The sequence below is a fragment of the Erpetoichthys calabaricus genome, chromosome 8 (genome assembly GCF_900747795.2).
Source record: "Erpetoichthys calabaricus chromosome 8, fErpCal1.3, whole genome shotgun sequence".
In the NCBI taxonomy this organism is placed as follows: domain Eukaryota; kingdom Metazoa; phylum Chordata; class Cladistia; order Polypteriformes; family Polypteridae; genus Erpetoichthys; species Erpetoichthys calabaricus.
The window spans coordinates 195,340,500-195,347,533 of record NC_041401.2 but is presented as its reverse complement, the minus strand read 5'-3'; the positions used below and the strand labels follow the sequence as shown (position 1 = coordinate 195,347,533).

The 7,034-nt window shown below is 48.6% G+C and overlaps 1 protein-coding gene across 1 annotated transcript in view; it reads left to right on the top strand.

The window, feature by feature from the left end:
• The window catches only part of clasp1a (cytoplasmic linker associated protein 1a), a 991,009-nt gene that overhangs the window by 893,539 nt on the left and 90,436 nt on the right, over positions 1 to 7,034 (top strand). The gene's annotated exons all lie outside the window — the stretch shown is intronic.

Below are 7,034 nucleotides of genomic sequence, written 5' to 3'. Positions count from 1 at the left end.
CCATTTTTGACCCCTCACTTCTGATGTCTTCCTGACCTTTCATGGTCTCCACTTCTCCGGGCCGATGGCCGTTCACTTCTAAAAGACCTCGCTGGGTCTTTCCTGCCCACATCCCCTCATAGTTCCCTCACTCACCAGCCATGATGCTTCCCTTCTTGGGCCTTTTCCATCGATGGCTCTTCACCTTCTCCAGTTCTCAATTATACTTCAGTGCCTCCTGTTGTCTCCATCCTTTGTGCTTCACATTCTCCAGTCTGACGTTTCCCTGACTTTTCATGGTCTCCACTTCTCTATGCCGATGGCCATTCACTTCTCCCAGTTCTCACTGTACCTCGCTGTGTCTGTCCTGTTCCCTCACTCCCCACCCATGATGCTTCTCTTCCTTCAGCCTTCTTTGTCCATGACTCTTCATTTTTCCTGCCCTCTCTATCCATACCTCTTCAGCTTCTCCAGTCCTCTCTGTGATGATTCTTTAGTGTCTCAAGATTTTTCTCTCTATGGCTCTTCTTATTGTCCATTCGCCCCAAATGTCACTTCAGTGTCTTCTCTTCACTTTTCCCCTCCATTTTTGACCCCTCACTTCTGATGTCTTCCTGACCTTTCATGGTCTCCACTTCTCCAGGCCGATGGCCATTCACTTCTAAAAGACCTCACTGGGTCTTTCCTGCCCACATCCCCTCATAGTTCTCTCACTCACCAGCCATGATGCTTCCCTTCTTGGGCCTTTTCCATCGATGGCTCTTCACCTTCTCCAGTTCTTCTCCAGTTCTTCTCCAGTTCTCAATTATACTTCAGTGCCTCCTGTTGTCTCCATCCTTTGTGCTTCACATTCTCCAGTCTGACGTTTCCCTGACTTTTCATGGTCTCCACTTCTCTATGCCGATGGCCATTCACTTCTCCCAGTTCTCACTGTACCTCGCTGTGTCTGTCCTGTTCCCTCACTCCCCACCCATGATGCTTCTCTTCCTTCAGCCTTCTTTGTCCATGACTCTTCATTTTTCCTGCCCTCTCTATCCATACCTCTTCAGCTTCTCCAGTCCTCTCTGTGATGATTCTTTAGTGTCTCAAGATTTTTCTCTCTATGGCTCTTCTTATTGTCCATTCGCCCCAAATGTCACTTCAGTGTCTTCTCTTCACTTTTCCCCTCCATTTTTGACCCCTCACTTCTGATGTCTTCCTGACCTTTCATGGTCTCCACTTCTCCAGGCCGATGGCCATTCACTTCTAAAAGACCTCACTGGGTCTTTCCTGCCCACATCCCCTCATAGTTCTCTCACTCACCAGCCATGATGCTTCCCTTCTTGGGCCTTTTCCATCGATGGCTCTTCACCTTCTCCAGTTCTTCTCCAGTTCTTCTCCAGTTCTCAATTATACTTCAGTGCCTCCTGTTGTCTCCATCCTTTGTGCTTCACATTCTCCAGTCTGACATCTCCCTGACCTTTCATGGTCTCCACTTCTCTGGGCCAATGGCCGTTCACTTCTCCCAGTTCTCACTGTACCTCACTGTGTCTGTCCTGTTCCCTCACTCACCAGCCATGATGCTTCCCTTCTTGAGCCTTTTCCACCGATGGCTCTTCACCTTCTCCAGTCCTTCCATCTCAATTATACTTCAGTGCCTCCTGTTGTCTCCATCCTTTGTACTTCACATGCTCCAGTCTGACGTCTCCCTGGCCTTTCATTGTCTCCGCTTTTCTGTGCTGATGGCTCTTCAGCTTCACCACTCCTCTCCCTGATGATTCTTCAGTGTCTCCAGCTCTTTCTCTCTATGGCTCTTCTCATTCTCCAGTCACCCCACATGTCACCTCAGTGTCCTCTCTTGTCTCCCTCCATTAGATTTCATTTTTCTTCACGGTCTTTGACACTTCACCCCCTCCAGCCCTCTCCATGTTCTCCAGTCTGATGTCCTGGTGACTTTTCATGGTCTCCACTTCTCTGGGCCGATGGCCGTTCACTTCTCCCAGATCTCACTGTACCTCGCTGTGTCTGTCCTGTTCCCTCCCTCCCCACCCATGATGCTTCACTTCTTCCAGCCCTTTCTCTCCATGGCTCGTCACCTTCTCTACTCCTCTCCCCATTGACTCCACTCCTTCTCATTGTCCACTCTGCAATCTCAGTGACACTTCAGCGTATTTCCTTCCCTCGCTCTCCATGAAGCTTCATGTCTTTCGGCCCTTTCTGTCTTCATTTTTTCCTATCTCCTTTCTCCATGGCTCTCTACTTTGTTCAGTTCTCAGCCCTGATGATTCTCCACTGTCGTCTGTTCTCTCCATCCACTGAATTCCACGTTTCCTCACCGCCCCCATTTGTCTCCACATCCGTTCCGTGTCACATTCTCCAGTCTGATGTCTCCCTGGCTTTTTGGTGTGCCGATGGCCGTTCACTTCTCCCAGTCCTCACTGCCCACATCTCCTCATAGTTCCCTCCCTCCCCACCCATAATGCTTCTCTTCTTGCAGCCCTTTCAGTTCTGGCCTCTTTGCTTTTCCTGCCCTTTCTATTTTTATGGCTCTTCATCTTCTCCATTCCTTTCCCTTACTGACTCTCCAGTGTCTCCTGTTCTCTCCATCTGCTGGTTTCACTCCTGACTCCTCCACATCTCTCTGTCTGTTGATTCTCCCATTCTCTCTATTTGGTTCCACGTCTCTGTTCACTTCTTCTGATCCTCACGGCCCTTCACTTTATACCTGCTCTCCACATCTCCTTTTATTTCCCTCCATGGTGTTTCACTTCTTCCAGCCTTTTCTGTCCTTTGCTCTTGACTTTCTCCAGTCGCCTCTCCCAATGCCATTCCAGTGTCTCTGGTCCTCATGGCCACTCCACGTGTTGCCCTTGCTGTCCACATCTTCTTATATTTCCTTCCCTCTCTATCCACGTTCTTTCATTACAGTCCTTTCTGTCCACGGCTCTTTGCCCTCCCCTCTCAGTGGCACTTCCTTTTCTTCACTGCCCATGACTGCTGACTCCTCCAGATCTCTCCATCCTTAGCTCTTTGGTGCTCCTCAGTGTCTCCACTTTTCTGTTCCTGTGGCTCTTCAGTTCTTCCAATCCTCGCTGTCCTTCACTATGACTCTGCTGCCCACATCTCCTCATACTTCCCACTCCAAGAATTCTCACCTATTCTTCTTCTCAATTGTGTCTTTGCCCTTCACTTTCTCCAGCCCCCTCTGTCATGTCTCCAGTTCTTGGTGCCCATGACACTCCACTTGGTTTTCTTTCTTCTTTTTCTGTGGCCTCCTTTGGGACTTTGTTATTTGTCACTGTTGGTGGCTCTTCACCCTCTTCAGTCCTCTTTTCTAATGTCTTTTCAGTGTCCCCAGTTCTCCCTGTCCACAGATCTTCTCCTTGTCCCCTCCCCTCTAAGTGACACTTCAGTGTATTTCCATGATGCTTTACTTCTTTTAACCCTTTCTGTCCTGGGTCTTCACTTTTCCTTTGTCTGCAGCTCTACATTTTCTTCTGTTCTCTCCGTCCAATGGATTTCACTTTTCCTCCCTGTGTGTGACACCTCAACCCCGCAGTTCTTTCCATCCATTACACTCCATGCTTATGTCTACCTGACTTTTCAGGGGTCTCGTCTTCTCTACGCCCCTGGCTGTTCACTCTCTCCAGTCCTCGCTGTCCTTCTCTATGACTCTGCTGCCCACATCTCCTCATTCTTCTCACTCCAAGGTTTTTCACCAATTCTTCTTTCCAATTGTCCTTTGCCCTTCACTTTCTCCGGCCCCCTCTGTCATGTCTCCATTTCTTGGTGCCCATGGTACTCCACTTGATTTTCTTTCTTCTCCTCTTTCAGTGGTCCTACGGTGTCTACCTCTGGCACTTTGTTATTTGTCACTGTCGATAACACCTCGCTCCTCCAGTTCATATTCTCGGTGTGCCATTTCCCCCATGTTTGTGTGGGTCCTGCTCCCCGAAGACGTTGTGGAGGCGTTCGAACTGATGAAGTGAAGGTGCAGAGTGGAGCCCACCTGTTGTTTAAATGTGGGCACACAGATGAGGACGTGTTAAGGGTACGCGTAGTGTGAGCAGGTAGACTTTGGGGAGCTTCACTTCTCGACTCGGTGTCACAGGACTGCCATGTTGAGTGGTCTGGTTTAAACGTTCACGTGCCATTCTTGGCGAGTCTAAACTGGCCTTGTGTGAATGGCCACCATAATGGCCACCGGTGCCCCGTCCAGTGTTGCTTCTTGCCTTGTGCCCAGGGCTGCCAGAATCGGCTCCAGCCTCCTGCACCACTCATTTGAGCTAAGTGGGTGTCAGAATGTTACGTCCTAATAGGATTTTTGTGATGCCCAGCCCAAGTGCTTCCAGGTTTGGTTTTGACAGGATTGGCAGCGGGCACCTAAGTGGGCCTGAGGATGTGTTGGGTCACAGGTCACAGATGTGTGGCCATGAGGTCATCTGTCAGTAGTGGTGACCCAGTAAGCTGTACTGAGTCAGTGGTCACAGTGGAGAGGAAGCAAATTCAAACATATACAGTCTTGTGAAAAAGTAAATGCACCCCATGAAATGTTTTTTTGTCACATTGTAGACATATTAAGATCTGATCTCCATTTAAACCAAGGTGAGGTCATTTAACTTTGCAATAAATAAACAGCTCTGCCATTTCTTTCTGTGGGAAAAAGTAAGTGCCCCCCTTGGCTCTAATAGCTGCCCCCTCATTTCCTTTAGCTGCCTCTCTCCACTCCACCATGCAGCTATGCGATGTTTGAGGGGTGTCCTGTGTGCTCAGCCCATTTCAAAGACCCCCTACCCCAGCATCTCATGTGTGGGCTTTGATTTGGCCATTCCCAGAACCCTCCATTTCTTTCCTTTCAGCCATTCCTTGGCATGTTTAGGATCATGGACTCATTACAAGGCCCACTTTCAGTTGAGTTTCAGTCTTCTGACAGATGATCTCAGGCTCCTTCTGGTACAATGAAGAACTCCTAGTGGGTTCTGTGAAGGCGAGTGACCCAGCTGCTGTCAGGTTCTTCTGCTCAAATGCTGCCTTTAGTTTTCACCAAACATGTCTTCTGCTACTTTGGCCAAATTGCTCCATACTTCCCTCGTCTTGGGGTTTGATTTGGTGTTCGTGGACAAACATTTTTCTTACTCTGCTGCACCTTCTGGTTTCCTCCACACTCGCCTCCCATGTGGATCTCATTTCTAATCTTAGACTCCAGAAATCAGCAGTGGTAAGAGCTCCCTGGAGACCCCATAATGAAGTCTGGGGGTCTCTTAGAGACTTTTGGTATCTTGAGTTCTGTTCTTGGGCTGAACTCCCTGGCCTGGACAAGTTGGCAGTCGTTTCAATTCTTCTCCACTTGTTGGATGATCTTGTCAAACAGTAGAATGGTTAGTTTCCAGTTGTTTGGAGGTCTTTCTAAATCCCCCTGGAGAGCTTCTGTTGATGTGGACATGGCGGTAGGAGACACTTGAAGCCAAACTCAGTGTCGGGGGTCTAAATGAGAGGGCAGCTTCAGGCGAGGTCCTGATGTTCCATTTTGATTTGCATTTTTTGAGGTTGTGATAAATGGAGGGGTTGACTTCATTTGCATTTATTTGCATGTATTTGTGTTTAAATTCTAAAATGAACTACAAATTGTAAAGGGGGGGGGGCTGATGTTTGTTAGATGACATCACCTTGATCTATAGCTACTATTTAAATAAAGCTCAAATCTCGATGGGTCCACGTGTGCTAAAGTAGACAAAACACTTCACGGGGGGCACTTACTTTTACACACAACTCTAGACACATTCTTAAATTGACGGATGTCAGGGGACTTATTGTGCAAGGCAGGGACCCCCCATGAACAGGACGCCGCTTAACTGGACGGGTAGCCAGACCCCCGCACCCACACTCACCTCGAGGTCAAGCAGAATGTCCCTCCTCAGTACTCCCCCGAAAATGTGTGCGGACCCCACATAGACAATGGTGGGCGCATTCTGAAGGTGGCAGCGCCTACCACTATGCCTGTCCTAATGTCACTCCTATGAACATCCCACTGTGTCACCCTGATGTCACTGATAAAAACAGGAAATCAGCTGCATGGCATACAGTAGGGGGATTCTGTACAGTAAGGGGGCTCCACCAATCAAACAGCCGGTGAGCGAGTGCCTGGCAGCACACCATCTGAACAGCATGAAACGAGCTCGACTCCGTGAGGTGCCCACCTGGCCTGTCTGTACACTTGAAGACCCCTCGACATCCCCCTGACACGAAGGTGTAAATCTGCAGGGAGGGCCGAAGGCGACGGCCGCACACTTGTTTTTTTTTTTCTTCATTGCTTCCGGCTCAGGAATGTCATGAAGTCCCAGCATTGAAGTTGAACAAATGTGTCACTCCGGCGGGATTAGTGCGGCAATTAGCTGCTCGTTTGAAGTGATAAAGAAGACCCAAAGTTTATGTCACCTTTGCTGCCCTAATCCTCTAAAACTTCTTCCTAATAATCGCCTTCATTGTCCTCGTCGTTAACTTCCTGGACGCCCAAATAAAAACCCCAACTTACCTTCTACTGACGGTGAAGGATTTCTGAAGTTTTATGGGGTCTGAAATTCTTGTGTTCTCGACTGTTGACGTTTCCTGCGATTTTTCCGGTTTTTTTTTTTTCATCCTGATGAATTACTGGCTGGAGATCTGCGATCTTTTCCAATCTTGAAAACTGCGGTGGTGAAACAGATCTGGACGAAACTGATAAACCTCGAGAAATAAAGTTGGTCTTGAAAGGAATGGGGCCGCGTCTGAGCCGACAGTCCCCATCATCTGTGGTACTTAAGGGAAAACCCCTCATGAGAAACTCCATCCGCGTGATGGTCGAGATAAACTCCAAGTGATCGGCGATGACAACATTCTTGACACGATGGGCTTGAATGGAAACCTAACAAAACGAAAAACGTCTGCAAAGGAAATCTCAAATTACGTCTGTCCGTAAAACAAACGAAGTTTCAAAATCCCCTGCGGTATGGGAGACAGAAGCAGCTTGAGGATTACGGTGAGCTGGCAGCAGACGATCACAGCAGAGAAAGACGAGCAAAGTCAAAGCCGTGGGTCAA